The sequence below is a fragment of the Notechis scutatus genome, chromosome 10, assembly GCF_049901735.1.
Source record: "Notechis scutatus isolate UNSWTSFEM ecotype Mainland chromosome 10, rNotScu1.2, whole genome shotgun sequence".
NCBI classification, from domain to species: Eukaryota; Metazoa; Chordata; class Lepidosauria; order Squamata; family Elapidae; genus Notechis; species Notechis scutatus.
The window spans coordinates 7869356-7886232 of NC_142018.1; the positions used below are offsets into that span (position 1 = coordinate 7869356).

General features: G+C 36.3%; 1 long non-coding RNA gene across 1 annotated transcript in view; it reads left to right on the plus strand.

Annotated features, from left to right (window-relative positions):
* The window catches only part of LOC148129746 (uncharacterized), a 503505-nt gene that overhangs the window by 233533 nt on the left and 253095 nt on the right, over positions 1 to 16877 (plus strand). Inside the window, exon 2 of the long non-coding RNA XR_015750712.1 lies at positions 15609 to 15700. This is a non-coding gene — a long non-coding RNA (uncharacterized LOC148129746). The remainder of the gene's footprint in view (positions 1 to 15608; positions 15701 to 16877) is intronic.

Below are 16877 nucleotides of genomic sequence, written 5' to 3' on the forward strand. Positions count from 1 at the left end.
ATTAGCTAGATCTGATTTTAGCTAGATCTGATTAGCTAGATCTGATTTTGCCCTATCAGATTTTGCCGAAATGATGTACTCAATAAAGTTTTGCATTGAGAGATTGGAACACCTCAACCATGCCTGCTTTGGTTGGGTTCCTCAGTTTGAACGTTGACATCGGTTATTTGTTCTCACTGTCAGGAAATTTCTCAATGCTAGGTTTGATTTCCCTTTGTTAAGCTTCCATCCATTACTTCTTGTCCTGCTCTCAGGTGCTTTGGAGAATAGGTTGACCCCTATTTGGGACAACCTATTCCCAATTTGGGAAGGGTAGATCAGTGAAGAAAAATGTGTTTCCCCAACATGGAAACTATTTTTATTTTTTTTACTGCTGTAGATTTTTGGTTTTTTGGTTTTCCTTACCCCCACCTCCAGCCTAGAAGGTGAAAGAACTAAATGCAACTTGATTATTTTGACCTGTGGAGTTTAGTAGTTACTTTGCTAAACCACAACCTATTGGTGGGTTCTATCTGTATGTAGAACCATGGATCATAGGGAAGGGGAAGATGATTTCATCTCTGTTAAAATCCTCAAAGTAGCTTCCTTTCCCTTTTGTGAGTTGCGAAAACACATTTTAATGGGAATATTTTTAAGTGTGATTTTCTCTAGACTTTCTATCATATTGTGATGGTATGACAAAAAAAAAAAGACCTTGAACCTTGAGAACACAGAAAAGAGAGTAGGCTGCCTAGGGAATGATCAGATAGGAGACAGCATAGCCCCCAGCTGTATAATGCATGGAGAAAGAAGGTCAGAAGGTACCCTCCCTAGTTTTTCAGGCTGTAAAGGAGTCATTGGCAGATTTGTACTTTCAGTCTTGCAAGACTCTAGTTGTGCAATAACATAGAAGTAGCTCATTTGGTTGTGTTTCCTGTCCGATTTTTCTGGGAAGGCTGACATGTGCACATGATGGATACATATAAGGGAAAATGTGCATAAAACCCTGTACTTTAGTTAGCTTGCCCCAAATACATGAGAAATCACTTGAATACAAACAGACCAGTTCACATTAGAATTTGTACATTTCTCATATGTCACAAGGCAGAGATTTTTTTTTAACGGCAATTTTTTTTAACAAAATGTATGAGCTTGCCCTGTTTAACTATGTAAAAACAGCACTGGGTCTCTTTGGACTGATGCAAATTTCTTTCTTTACTTTGAGAGTATCCCTCAAATGCCCACAAGATTCATTTTTGTCAACTATCACAGAGTTTCCATCACTCTCCCTTTGTTGTTGTGTGTAGGGACAAAGGTTTTTAATTTCATACTTCATTTCCAGCTGACTACTGTCAAGACATAATCTAAGTATCATTAAAGGGCAAGTTGGAATCAGTCTTGGCTGCAAAGCTGAGAAGAAGAAAAATAAGGAAGATATCCCTAGTAACATGTTTTTATTGTTCCCTGAAGTGTAAGCTTTGGCAAGGTAGAGGCAATTCAGGTTGTATCCATATTCATCCCTGAATTGGCAAAGTATAGGAAAGTATGGCAGCAAATGAAATTGGTGAAAAGAAATATGTACTTCATTAAGGATTTTATTGATACTGATTTTTTTAAAGACCCATTTTACTAATATTTGAAATTGGTAAATGGTGTGGATATTTGGCTTGCACCGCAAGGACACAAATGAAAGGCAGTTCACTGACCATTTCTAAGAATTTAGTAATTTACTGTGCCATTTTTTAAATTTAATTCAGTGTAGGCACTGCCTAAGTCCAAAATGATTCTGAGTATCTCACAATATAATAAACCATAAAACAAAAGGCAAAAGAAAATAGAACATATGAAAACATGGTCAAAATTTCTACAACTCTTTACAAAAATTGTAAAAACTGTTGTACTTTAACTCTAGACACTATTACAGGAGCTGTCATGAATTACAAATTAACTTTAAATATGCTTTCTTCATTTTATCCCTTCCCCTTTCAACAATCATTCCCACCCTCTTCGAATATTTAGAGAAACCTCGCTCCCACTTTTGCCATGAATTTACATCTCTAATAAGGTATTTTTATAGATGATAAGGGCTATAAGCTGAGTAGGTTTCACTTCTTAACATCTGTGATCTTAAGAACAGACAAATGGATTATCTTGTTTGAACTACACTATGCTTGATCTCACCTGATTTTAATCCTTATCTTTCTGTCCAGAATACTACAGAAAGTGTTTTAAACTGCAATTTGCTGCATCTTTGGTAATATCCTGGTTCACGTACATAGGTAGGCCATAAATCATGACCAGGTTCTTGCACCATAACAAGCAAAATCCAAATAAATAGTATGCCTTGGCATATTGTGTGAACCCAGCCAATATAAATCAGATAAAAGCAACTGGTATCTTCCCCATGTTGTACCTAATAGAAAGGGAGCTTGTGGAAACTATAAGTCAGGGAATTGGAAGTTTCCAATTTCCTTATGTCTTGTACATAAACCTAGTGTGTATGGAGTTTTTGAATTGCAGAGTAGTTTTACTTGAAGCTGTATGTCTTGCAAATGGAGCTGATTGTTTACATCAGGAGTGTCAAATTTGATTTCACTGAGGGCCACATCAGGGTTGTGTTTGATCTGGTGGGGGCAAGGTGGGCGTGGCCAGGGTGGGCGTGGCCAGCTTGACATCACTCACGTTGCGGGCGCTTGTGGCCAGATCACTCTGCCAGAGAAAATGGACTCCCAAGCTCAGTTTTCGGCTGTGACAGCCTCCTGCAACCCTCTGCCAGCAAAAGCGGAGCTCAGGGGGGCCGCAAGTAGCTCTCCAAAGCTCCATTTTCACTGGAAGAGGGACTGCAGCCCAGACCTTCACTGTTTCCAGGGTGGCTCCGTGGGCCAGATCTAAGCACCTGCAGGCTGGATCCTTGAGTTTGACACCCCTGGTTTACATCCACCTTTGTAGTTCATAGTGCTTAATTTAGCAAATGGTTGTGCATTTCCACTAGCTTTCCCGTACCTTTTATATGAAATGAATTTGAGGAAAGGTGGATCTAAAGGCACACACTGTCATCTGTGGCTTTACGGAGTTCCTTTGTCCTGTCTTATCTTTGAAGTCTGCTTGTTTCTCAATGAGTCTTGAATGAAAAACATTCAAAAGCAACTGAAAGAATTGCCTTACTATTGCACAAGATCTTTAGCTCCTGGGAAAAGGAAACCTGCCCTGTTTCTGGAGATGCACTGTAGGTATGTCAGCCTCAAGGGACTCATGAGAGAGTGGCTAGGAATAGACAAGAGACTCTAATGTCTGGCATTTGCTCCCCCAACTCAGAATGTCTATTCAGTAGACATTCAGCCTATTCAGTCTATTCTGTGGTATGACATGTGTTAGAGTAACATCAGTTAGAGAAGGCATACTCTTTGAAAATTGCAAAGGATATAGCAAGTTAAGAGAGAGAGAGAAAGAAACAATTGAAGAAATTACCAATTATGTTTTTTTCCCCCTTCCTGCCAGTCCCACTTACTGAATTGAAAGATATCCATGGTTTTGTGTCTAGATAACTGAGGCACAATGCCTGTTAGAATAGTAGGGAAGAGATAGATCAGCCCAGTTGAAATTTGCTTTAATTAAGTTCCTTGACACTTAGCTAAGTTACACCATTATAGTGTTGCTTTAAATTATTATCTTATTGCCTTTTAGAGATCTCCAAGTCATTCAGAATCAGACCTGATTTAAAAAAATAAAATGTAGTTTAAAAAAATAAAATGTATTTTCATTTTTTTTTTCTCCCTTATTCTCAGAAATGCTTGGAAATTCCTTCAAAGTTTTTAACCTACTTAATAGTTGGAGAGTATGAAGGGTCCTGAAGATGTGGTTTTCCCTACTCTTCCTTTACATTTCTTCTGTTGCTCAGAAAGTTCCTTCGCTTCTTAGTTTAGAAAATCGAATGGGAAGAATTCTTTGAGATTTTTCTGTGGGAAATATGAAAACATAGGAGCTTTATTAATTTTAAAGCCAAATTACGGATGAATCAAGATTTGGGGACTATTAAAAAGTATGATATTTACTGTAAGTCAGGCTCAAACTGACATTTTTCATCTTCAACCTTGTGCAAACAGATATTCATAATGTCATAGGAAATTTGAAAAAGCTAGTGGGTAAAGGAACTTTGATACTCAAACTAGAAAAGTGTATATTTATAGTTTAATATTAAAAGAAATTAATACTGGGAAGGGAGAATATGTTGCTTTTTTTAAAGATAATTAAAGTTAAGGAATCCTGAATTTTAAGATATGGATAATCACAGAGATGGGAGAATTCTGAACTGTGGTTTTGTTCAGCATCTCATTTTCCCCCCAAAATAATTTCATTTCAGATCTATTCCACATTTCTTCTTGCTCAAAGATTTGTGTGTTTGTGTTTCCTAAAATAACGCATTCCTTATACACTTCCTAAGATAATGTATTTTTCTATGCATTCCATATTGGAGGGCATTGAATTGATTTCTACGTTAAAACAGATCGCAGCAATGAGACATGTGGGTCAAAGCTGGGTTACTGATATTTGACATGGGTCTTATGGAGCCACAAAGGCCAATTTTGGGTTCACACATCACATTTAGCTGCAATGTGTTTTTATTTTAATTTAAAGACTTTTCAGACCCTTGTTTAGACAATAGCATCTGGACAGTTGCAGTTTATTCAGTAAAATATTAAAATAGTCAAAATGTGAACCAAAACATAATTCTGATGATGAAGAGTGAAGTATAGAGTCACTTGATAGTGAGATGGGCAGCAGATAATTTCAATTTTATTTATTTAGCATATGGCATAGAGTACAGGGGTAGCAGTAGTGTGTGTGTGTGTGTGTACACACACACACACACACACACAAATACATATGATACATGTATGGTGGAAATATGTAGTCAGTTTTGTAAGGTATGAGGAATAAGTTAGTTGTTGAGAATGGAGTAAGTGTTCTATGTATTAATATCCAAGCTATTTATCCAATTAAGCACACAGTGTCAGTTGGAGAAAATCTGCTTTCCACCCTGAATATAGCAGCTCTCAAATAGCACCTAGTCACTACATGATTGATAGACAGACAGACAGACAGACAGACAGATGAATGAATGATAGGCAGGCAGGAGAGAGAGAGAGAGAGAGAATAATTGGAATAAAATTAATCCACCTAGTGTAGTTTCTAAATGTCAGAAGTTCCTAGTCTCATGGAGTCTATTATTCATTTTTATGCTTTTTTGTCTTTTTTTCCTCCAGAATTATTCCATCCCTTCCAATAATCAGAAGTATCTATCTATCTATCTATCTATCTATCTATCTATCTATCTATCTATCTATCTATCTATCTATCTATCTATCTATCTATCTATCTAAACTTCTGATTATATATATAAGGAATCATTCATTATTACCCATCATGGTTTTTCCCAACATACTGTTAATTTGAAACTTAGATTTAATTTTTCCTTGCTCAGGCAGGAGGCATCAAATCAACCCAGCTTAACTGTAAAGCAACAGTGCTGCCAAGATCACAGTTTTGCAAATAACTTTTTGAACATAAATCAATATTCAGGCCCACAAGGCTGCTTTGGCTTCAGAACATTCTCTTCTTTACCTGTATTAAAATTGCTTTGCTTAAAGAAGGACAATTTTTTTTTTGGGGGGAATAAACCCTTCCATTAAAAAGAGTTCTGTTTCCTTTCATGTCTACTGATTTGCAGTACGCTTTAAACTTCCCTTCTTTCCAAGCTGCCAAAAATCACCCCAAAAATAACAAACAACTTATTGTTGATTTTGCAGCAAACATACTTTTTTCTTGTCACAAATTATAGTATATGTCTCCTGCTCTAGCAGCTAGATCAATAGGATTGGTCCCACACAGCTGAAAGAAAGATTGGGGAAAGCCTTAGACTTAGGATAACTTTATTGTCACTTTGAACCTACACTAATTGTCATATGTTAAAATAAAATTACATTGCATACAGCTCTGAAAGAGTCTCCCCGAAAATGTAAATGGAAAGGTAACAAGAAATCCTCCTGATTTCTTTTCAACAAATTTGTATGCAGATTGCTTGGTGCTTTCTGAGTTTCATTACCTGTTTAGGTAACTTCATCAGTGAAAGTGAGTGAGCGGTTTGATCAGAGGTGGCATTCAGCAGGTTCTGACTAGTTCTGGAGAACAGGTAGCAGAAATTTTGAGTAGTTGAGTAGTTCAGAAAACCGAGAAATACCACTGGGCCCTGCCCCATCTATTCGCTCCCAAGTCCCAGCTGATCGGCTGGGTCTTCTTTGGTTGCCCTGCACAGGAGAATGGAGCTGGAAAGCAGGTTAGTGGGGTGGGGAGGGAATGGGAATTTTAGTAACCTTCCCCCAGGAGTGGGGAATGAATGGGGATTTTGCAGTATCCTTCCCCTGCCACGCCCACCAAGCCACATCCACCAAGCCAGCCACGCCCACAGAACCGGTAGTAAAAAAAAAAATGAATCCCACCACTGGGTTTGCTCTGTTTTTATATGGTAGCTTGCCTTGCCAGTGTTTAGATGGGTGTGGTTTTCTTCTTAGTACTTTCTTGATAAAACAGTTTTCTGCTTCATTGTTTGTTTCTTAAAATTTATCTTAGGAGTGTCTGCCATTATAGAGAGACTGTGTTTAAAAGACATTATCAAGGAGGATCAGGTTTTACCCAGATGTGACTGAAACTGATCTGAAAGTAGATTTAAAAGTGACAGACTACAAGAATGATATGAAAAAAAAAAAAAGAAGATGCTGCATTGGATATACAAATGAAACCAGCTGATGTTTTAATAATAGGTGTACACAAAAAGTGAACCAAAAAAGTGATATAGATAAGCTTCTTAGGCTGGATTTATAAAAGCTTTGAAATATTTTGTGGGAAGGGACAAAGAAAAAAATGAGAAGAAATCAAGTGCTAGCATATTATTTGAAGAAATTAAAGATCAAGTTTGTTAACAGTGCCTGTTTACAGGTGCTAAAAGCACCTGAAGGCAGGACCAGAAGCAATGGATGGAAACCAATCCAGGAAAGAAGCAACCTAGAACTAAGATGAAATTTCCTAATAGAACAATTAATCAGTGGAACAACTTGCCTCCAGAAGTTGTGAATTCTTCAACACTGGCAGTTTTTAAGAAGAGATTGGATAACCATTTGTGTGAAATGGCATAGGGTTTCCTGCAGAGGTGGTATTCAGCAGGTTCTGACCAGTTCTAGAGAACTGGTAGCAGGAATTTTGAGTAGTTCGGAGAACCAGCAAATACCACCTCTGACTGGAGATTTTACAGTATCCTTCCTCTGCCATGCCCACCAAGCCATGCCCACAGAACCAGTAGTAAAAAAATTTGAATCCCACCACTGGTTTCCTGCCTGAGCAGAAGGTTGGATTAGAAGACCTCCAAGGTCCCTTTCAACTCTATTATACTGTTCTGTTATTTAACAGTGAAAAGGGAATGTAAAGTTGACTTATCTGATCAAGCTTAAAATATATTATCTTTAGTAACTCTTAATGACTTTTGCTGAAATAGACAGACAGACACAGACAAATGATATACAGTATATATTACAGATCACAGGTGAAATATTGAAAGAAGTCATTTTTTGTACTTGTCATTTTTTGAAAAGTTGATGTTTCTAAATTGTATTTATTCCTAATGAAGGGAGATTCTTCATTTCTTTGCTGTTTTTACTACATTATTTTTTCTTTTCTTTCTATCTTTTTATTCTTTTACTTTTTACTTTGAATTCATTTTTATCTTTTTAATTGCAATGTTTAATAAAAAGTACTATGAAGTTATGCAGGTCCCCCTAAGAATTACACTAAAATTATCTTCTCTTTTAAAATAAATTATTTGATTATTACCTTATCATTGATTTCCCCCCTTGTTTTGATCTAGCTCCTTATCTGGATATCCTTTCAGCTGGGGTATTAGAAATCATGCTTTGGTTTCCATATCTTTACTTCATTTTGAAGGACTCTAGAATTTTAGTTTGAAGTTACTTTGGGCTTGTGTATACATGCATTATGAATGCATGGACAATTGCAAATCATAATTTTGGAGCATTTAGCTGCCCTCTGTTTTGTGAAGCTTTGTGTTGGGTTTTGGCTGTCAAAAGTGATGTTAATCGATGCTCCTAAATCTGTTTCAGCAAGAAAGAAAGCAGAATTATGGGCCTTGCAGTGCATTAAAGTCTTGGTATTAAAAGAGGAACACCACAAATGTAACTGAAAGCATCTGGTGCATGTTGTTTTGAATGCCAGCTGACAATCCGTTTTGCATTATGATCTACTTTGGAGGTTTTAGACCATTAAATCATATCTGCTTGCATTGCAGGTTTGGGAGTCTCTAGTTAAGCCAAATGAAATAGCTCGGTTTAACTGGCTGTACAACTGTTGGGTTGGTGCTTGCTGGCTTGGAATTTTCGAACACTAGAGAACAGGATCCAAATGTTATGATAGCATATTGCATTTGTTAGTAGCACAGAATGGAAGTATAAGAAATGCAGAATATAAAGTTAGTGATTGATTGCCATATTTTCTAATTTGGCCAAGGTATTTTTGCACTGAGTTTCAGTACCTATTGACAGAGATTCTATGGCAATGTCACTTTCTTTCTTTCTTTTTTTTTTTTTTTTTGAAATTTTATTGGTTTTTAAAAATAAACATAAACAAACAAAACATAAAACATAAAAACATCTGTTTTGAAAGCAACATGATCCCGGGTTACATCTCTTCGTACAGACACAAATTCAAATCCATGCTCATTTTTATATTCCATTCCATATCTTATTACTATTCTACATTTTCTATATAGCTTCTCCCCACTTTTAACTTTCTTAATTTTATTTTATTTATTTCATCTCAATTCAAATCATTATACTTATATTCTTTTTCTGTCCTATTTCCACTGTCTACTATCTTTTCTCATTAAACAAAATTTCTCCTGTAATCACTGATTGGAGTATGACGCCTTTATATCTTTCCCCTAAAATTATAACACTTAATATAATACATAACTTCCATTTGGATTCTGCTTGGTACATTCTAAAACTACACACTGTATTTTGAAAGAAGAAAAAATTATAAATATATTATATAATTAAAACAACAATCCATACCATTTCAATTCTATCATTAATATTAATATTCATTAAAATCTTAACATTTTACACATTACTTTTCAAATAAGTATCATACTTCTATGGAAACACTTATAAACTTTCCATAGTTAATTCCCCACCACTTCACTTATTTTTTATAAAACATTGAGTAATTAAAATGTTCCCATTCCTTCCTAATTCAATTCTCTCATTTATTTTATTTCATTTATTTTATTCACAAAAGTTTCACTAAATTACACTAAGTATTTTATCCCACTTTTTAATCATATGTTGTTTCCAATTTTCTAACATTATTTCTATTACAAATATAACAATACAATCTTATGTACCTTTACAGAATCCCTTTTTCAGTTGAATTTTCACCCATTATCTCTGAATAAGTCCTGTTTCTTTACATCTTGCTCCAAACCTTTGCAACTTCTCTTCCCTTCCTTCTTGCCTTTCTTCTTCTCCCCTTTTTACCCCCCCCCCCGTCTCTCCACCTCCATTTCCCTCTTCTGTATTCCCCTCTTCTGTTGCTTTCCAACATTATATCAACTTTTCACATTATTTTTCCCTTTTTTGGCTGTTTTTTTAAGTCTTAAATTCTCCATTCTCTTTCCCCCCTTCCCCCTTTCTTCCCCAGATAGAGTTACTTGTTCATTAAAGATGGCTTCTTCTTTGTCCCAATCTTCTTGTTGTGCAGTCTTTTCTTGTTTTTTCTTGTAGACGCAGATCGCCATTTCTAAGAATTGAAAAACGGAGCCAAAGGAGCCCTTCCCTTCTTGTGCCTCTTCTTTGTATTTTTTAAATTCCATTTTCAGTTCATCGAAAAGTAATGCCATTGTAGAATTTTTTAAACAACCACCCAATTGTTTTTAGTCTTCCAAAAATCCCAAAGTCACCAAGCAATCCAAATACACACAAGCTGTTTCTTTTTACACTTTCTTCTTTTTTCACTTTCTCTTCCTTGGGGTTACTATTTAGTTACAAAGTTCCAGTTAAAATGTATCCATGCCTAGTTCCTGTAATCGTTCATCATATGTTTGACCAGCCCCCTAGTCATCTTGGTTGTTCTTCTCTGTACTTTTTCTAGAGTCTCAACATCTATTTTACAATGTGATGACCAAAACTGGATGCAGTACTCTAGGTGTGGTCTTATTTATCCCCCCCCCCACTCCCTGCTTCACTACAGTCAAAATTATGATTATTATTTCATTGTTTTATCCAGTTCTATGGCTAGCTAGCTTCACTTTCCAAATTTTGCCCTTGAGGTGAAATTGGGGAAGCTAAAAGACTGGCTAAATAGACAGAACTGTTCTATAATGACCCTTGTTTATGAGGAAAGGAATGTGCTGAAATACATCAGTATTCCTTTCCTGTGATGAATATAAAGTTAGTGATTGATTGCCATATTTTCTAATTTGGCCGAGGTATTTTTGCACTGAGTTTCGGTACCTATTGACAGAGATTCTATGGCAATGTCACTTTCATACAAAAATAAACATACAAACCTAGGATGGATTTATTATTTTTATAAATAACTCAAGGTGGTGAACATAACTAATACACTTCCCTCCTCCTGTTTCTACAAAACAACCCTGTGAGGTAAGTTGGGCTGAGAGAATGACCGGCCCAAGATTATCCAGCTGGCTTTCATACCTAATATGGGACTACTGGAGCACTTTCTAACCTGATGCTTTAACCACTATTAACCACTTAACCATTATGTCATTGATTTACATTGATTTCTGTACATAGGAAGTATAAGTAATTTCTGTTTACTCATTGTTAAGTAACAGGACATCTTTAAGTTGACAATATTTTGGGGAGTCTACATTTCTTCCTTCTCTCTCTCATTTTCACCATAACTAAGTCTACTCCTTCAGTCCATCTGAAATTAGTAGGGAAATAGCTAGCTTCACTTTCCAAATTTTGCCCTTGAGGTGAAATTGGGGAAGCTAAAAGACTGGCTAAAAAGATAGAACTATCCTATAATGGCTCTTGTTTATGAGGCAAGGAACATGCTGAAATACATCAGTATTCCTTTCCTGTGATGAATATAAAGTTAGTGATTGATTGCCATATTTTCTAATTTGGCCGAGGTATTTTTGCACTGAGTTTCGGTACCTATTGACAGAGATTCTATGGCAATGTCACTTTCATGCAAAAATAAACATACAAACCTAGGATGGATTACACTATGAAATTTTATACCCTTTGTGGTTATTTGCACGAGAGAAATGGTTTGTTAGGGCTGTTAAACTGTCACAACATTTGGCTTTGCAAGCTGCATTGAAATGATACCCATAGCTCAAGTAGCCCAGCAATGTCTTATTTAGCAAGTGAGAGATCTGGATTTCAAAAAACAGATTAGAAAATTTGACCTGAAAAAGATAATTATTTGTAATCTAGATTTAAATTCCTGGAATTACTACTGTGTTTGTTTGGTGAATGTTAAGACCAATGTTAAGAGCCAGTTTGGTCTAGAGAGCCAGAAACTAGGAGACCATGAATTCTAGTTCCATCTTAGGCATGAAATCCATGTGTAACTTTGGGCCGATCACCATAGTTAGTTGTAACAATCACCAAGTGTCAGTTGTAGCTGCACTTTAGGCATGAAAAGTAACTGTAACTTTGGGCCAATCACTAGGAAATTATGAGTTCTAGTCCTGCCTTAGGCATGAAAACTGGCTGGGTGATTTTGGGCCAGTCCCTTTCAGCCCAACTCACCTTGCAGAACTATTCTTGCAGGGAAAACAGGAAGGGGAAGGAGTATAAGTTATGTTTGTCACATTATTTATAAAAACAAAGGCAGGATAAAAAAATATTTATTAATGATTGGCAAACTTAACTCCTGATGCAATTAGGTTCCAGGCTTGCTTGCCAAGCTCTTGTTTAAATAATTGGGTTATAGAGCTATGACAAGTCAAACTCCATAAGTTTAACCAGATTTAATAGTTTTGATGCTTGACTCCCAACTGTATGCATGATTGCAATGTTGCCCATTATCACAACTTTGCTCTTGCTCACATCCCAAATAAATATACTCAAAAGTTGAATCCTGTTGCATTTAAATCACCAATTACATTGTTGAGGATAGCAGCCTCTGATTATCATCGAACCCTTGTTTACAAGTGTGTGAAAACTTAGTTGCACAAAGATGCCTGGATTATTATTATTTTTTTGAGCACAACTAAACACAATCAAAGCAATACCTTAGGTGACAGGAGGAACAATGGGATATTATTTCAGTTTGTTCTATTCTGTAAATGTTAGTGGGTTTACAGATTTTGTTTTCAGTTTTGTTTCTTTCTAGAGGACTGACTTTGTGTTTAATACTAGAGGGCTAAGAAAGCCATGTTTGTCTTGCCTCTTTTCAATCTTCTATATTTATCTAAATGTCACAGGTGTGCCTGTCAAGATTTAAATGCTAAGCCTCAATAGGTGACATTTTTGGTTTCAAATCAAAACTTTATTTCATGCTACAAAAGACAGAATTTCCTAGCTCCATTTAGGAACATAAACTTGGAGTCTTTTTCCCCCTGCAACCTCATTGTTAAACCTTGTCTACATTTTGATCATAACATGTAAAAAGCTTCATAATATGGATTTCATTATTGTACTTCCTCAACTCATGTTGCAAGCAATATAAATTTTGCTTCTTTCCAAGGTAACCAAGAGAAGCTTACCTTTGAAATGTCAGTTTCAAATCAGTTATGATTTGAACATAAAGAACAATATATTGTGAAAAACTTACTTTCTTATTTAGAGAGGGCTACAAAGATTAGACAACTTGTAGCCCTCTCAGAGAAAGAAGACCTCTCAGTCAGAATATCATACAATTACAATTTAGAATTCACTATGCCTTTCATAAAGGGCAAATTGAGGGAATTTATTTTATTTATTCATTTATATTTCGCATTTCTAAACCCCCTATCTCCTTCAAAGAGGAACTCTGGGAAGTCTTCAATACAACATCAAAATATAAAACAGTATATGGAAATTAAAATGTTAGAGTTAAAATTTTGAGTTAAAAAATAAAAAAATATTAGGAAGCAGGAATAATTAACTCTGTTAAAAATTGGTTGACAAAGGCAAAGGGACTATTTTAGAAGAGAAAACAGAGAACAGTTATGGATGCTTAAGTATAATTCCCTACTACAATATCAATATCTATTCTCAAATTGTGTGTCATGCCCCTGTTGGAATCTGATTTGGAGGGGGAGGTCAAGCAGCTGACAGGGAGTGGGATTGTGGCTTTGGTGGCTGTGGAGGAAACTGGGGAGGGGCACAGTCCGGCTGGACAGAGCAGGGGAGAGGTAGAACAAAGGAGAGGGAATTTAGAGGAAGACCCAGGCCCACCCCTTCTAGGGCATGCAGGGAGGAATGGATAAGGGAGCAACATGGGTTACGGGGGAGAAGGAGGCCCTGATTCCCTTCATTGGCTGCAGCTGGGGAAACAAGATAAAGAGGGGGTTTGCGCACAGAACCTTGCTGGAAGCAAAGTGTGCATTATCTTTGTTTGTCAAGTCCTATCTGGGTTCTGGTGTCCTCTCAACTGTATGTGTTTCATTATCTTTTGAGTTCTGCAATTCCTTATCCTGCCCTGTCTTTTTAATTGCTGCAGCACAGTTTGTGTTGGTTTTTATTTATAATTTTATTTATAGTTTTTATTTATAAAAACTGTTCTTGGGAGAGTTTTTTTCTCCAGCCAATGATAACTGGACATTGGGGGCCAAGTTGGGAGAATTAAAGGGACTTTAATTTTACTTTTGTGACTTTGTTGCTTTTATGTCACACCCTGGGTCATCACATTGTGCTGAGAAACTGACCCAATGGCACCCAAAATATAGTAATGTTAATTACATTAATGTTTTAAATTATATTATAATTTAAAATTATATAAACAGATATCATTCCACTCATTCTCTCTTCTGGGCTTTGCAACAACAGAATGCAATAAATCAAGTAGGGCATAGCCCAAATTGTGGTGCCCTGGGAATGTTGCAAAGTATTCACAAGACCAGTGCTGGTTAATATGCTACTTAATAAATGAAATTATTAGTGGGTTCCCTATGGCGCCATTGTATACAGTTTGGGAACTGCAGTCTCTGCTCTAACAGCAGTTATCTTTCCCCAGACCATAAGTCAAAGGCTTGAGAAGCAGTTGAAAAGAAGATGGATGATTAAAATCTGTAGGCACACGAGTGGGCTATTTGTTTGAAGCTTACATTGGGATAAAGTAGCATTTAACATAAAGTAACATTTATACTTTAAAGCCCATGTTCAGGAAATCAAAGAAAGAAGGGATTTGCCAAATGCCATAAATTTCTTCATACATGAGATGAGAATCAAAAGAGTAGGAGAAAGTGAAATTAACCAAGGTATCCATTCCATCACTAAACTCCTATATGCCCCTTGCATTTTGCCTTTTTCCATTTTTTTTTTTTTCAATATCAGGCTTCCTTTCAAAGGAAGAATAAAATTACCCTTCCTGAGATGACTAAGAATCTCTACAAATCCATTTGGAATACTGCATCCAGTTCTGGTCACCACAATAAAAAAAAAAGATATTGAGACCCTAGAAAGAATGCAGAGAAGATGATAAAAGGTCTGGAGGATAAGACGAATGATAGAGACTACATATATCCAGTCTAACAAAAAGAAGGACTAGACGGGATACGATAGCAGTCTTCCAGTTGTTGGAGGGCTATCACGGAGAAGAAAGGATTGACTTATTCTTCAAAACATCATTAAAGAGATTAAAGAGAGATCCAGCCTAGAACCAACTAGAAAATTTCTGATAGTGAAAACAAATTTATCAGTGGAGTGGCTTAGATTTGGAAGTGCTCCATCCATGGAGGTTTTCAAGAAGAGACTGGACAGCCATTTGTCCAGAATAGTATAAGATGTTTTGCTTGAACAATGATTTGGACTAGAAGACCTCTAAGGTTCCTGCCAACCCTGTTGTTCTATGTGATATTTATTGCAGCTCATAGAATGCTTATAACAGCATAATCCTGATATTGCTTTATGAGTTCCTGCCACCAGCTATAGTATATGTTCTATCTATTAGGAGGATCTCATCTATATAATATCTTACATGCAAAGAGCTCTTCCATTCTAGGAAGGCTCATCCCATCACATCCTATGATGATGTTCCTCACATAAAAGACCTCTCTCTGTTTTCAGAGTATTTGCTATTGTCCCCAGTCTGAATGCTAAATGGACTCCAGTAAGTAGCTCCTGATAGTTGGCAACAATTCTGTGCTTATTATAAAACTTTCTCTGAAACAGCAGTAAAATCCCTGTACTGAACAAATGAGGTACTCAAATCTCATCATAAATGTTATTAATTAAAACAGACATAATCTGAAGTGCATTGCAAAAATACATCAACAAGAGCAGCTATTCAAGGAAGGAGCCTGATCATTTAGGGACATTTAAAGCCCATTAATGCATATCTGCGGCTGATTTTATGTGACGTTGTCTCCTCTTCTCTTGCAGAATGAGATCATTTCAATGGATATTGCAAGTCCAAACATTCTGTTGCCATTTAAAAAGAGTTGCGCTTGAAGCGACAAAAGAACAACATTGAGGTATGTTCCCCTTCTTTGTGCAATTATTAAAATTAGTAATATATGCATTGTCTGAAGATACTGTGTAGAGAGAAACTTAGAATTAATATGCATTCTGTTGAAGCTTTGGTTATTATTGCGGCTTTTACTGAGAAAGAATGATGGCTTTTATTGAGCAGGAGGAATATAAATTTAGAGAAAACACTTGTGGTTTAATTGTGGATTGTCCTAAATGTACCTTCAAATGTTATCTTGCATAGTTTCTAAAGCTGAGTTAGAATTCAACTGTAATTTTAATATGTCTAATTAATTGCTTTATGATTTATGTTATATGATTATCCTCAAGAAGGAGTTGGACTTGGCATGGTCATTCCAATGAAAAATTGCCTGGGAAATGATGTCTTTATAGCTAGACAATTTGAATAATAACTTATATGGACTATGATGTGAAGTTCACTAGGGAGATGGAGGTTCTTCTAGCCAGACAAGATTGGTGTTTTGTAGATGAATGGCATTCTAAAGTAGAAATAATATTTTTATTGTTGTGATCTGAAAGCATTTCTATCTATCTGTCTATCTATCTATTGTCTGTCCTTCCAATCTTCCTGTTTAGGTATCTGGTAGCATAATGAATACACTTGGTATATGGCACATTGGTTTAATCAAGCTTGTCAATGGTTCTTGGGAATTTGGGGTTAATTGTTGCCTTCTCAGATACAAAGATTGAGCTACAGCCTTCATGCAGGTCAAGGACTAACTGCCACTCTATTCTTTGAGGGGGATACTGTCCCCAACACAGTCTGCAATTGCAATGTGTGTGACCTTTGTCTTCTTCAAGGAGACTGAGATAGAGTGAATGGTTCAGTTGCTTTCACACCTAATGTGGGATTACAACTCATAAACTCCAAGTTTCTAGCCTAGGAACTTGACCACTACATAACATTGGCTCTCTTTACCACATTTCAAATGACAATTTGTGAATGTTATCACAGAAAGAACCTAAACCTTTCATGCCTCTTGTCTGTGTTAATAAATTAACCTATAGAATCTAGAGAGCCTTGTAGTGCTTAAAACTCCTTTGGGCCCAAGCAAGTTATGGATCTGTACATCCTACATCTTTACATGCATTCTCCAATTCTATACATAATGCCACCATAATACCATTGTACATAACACTCCTTGACTGTCTTTGGCCTCA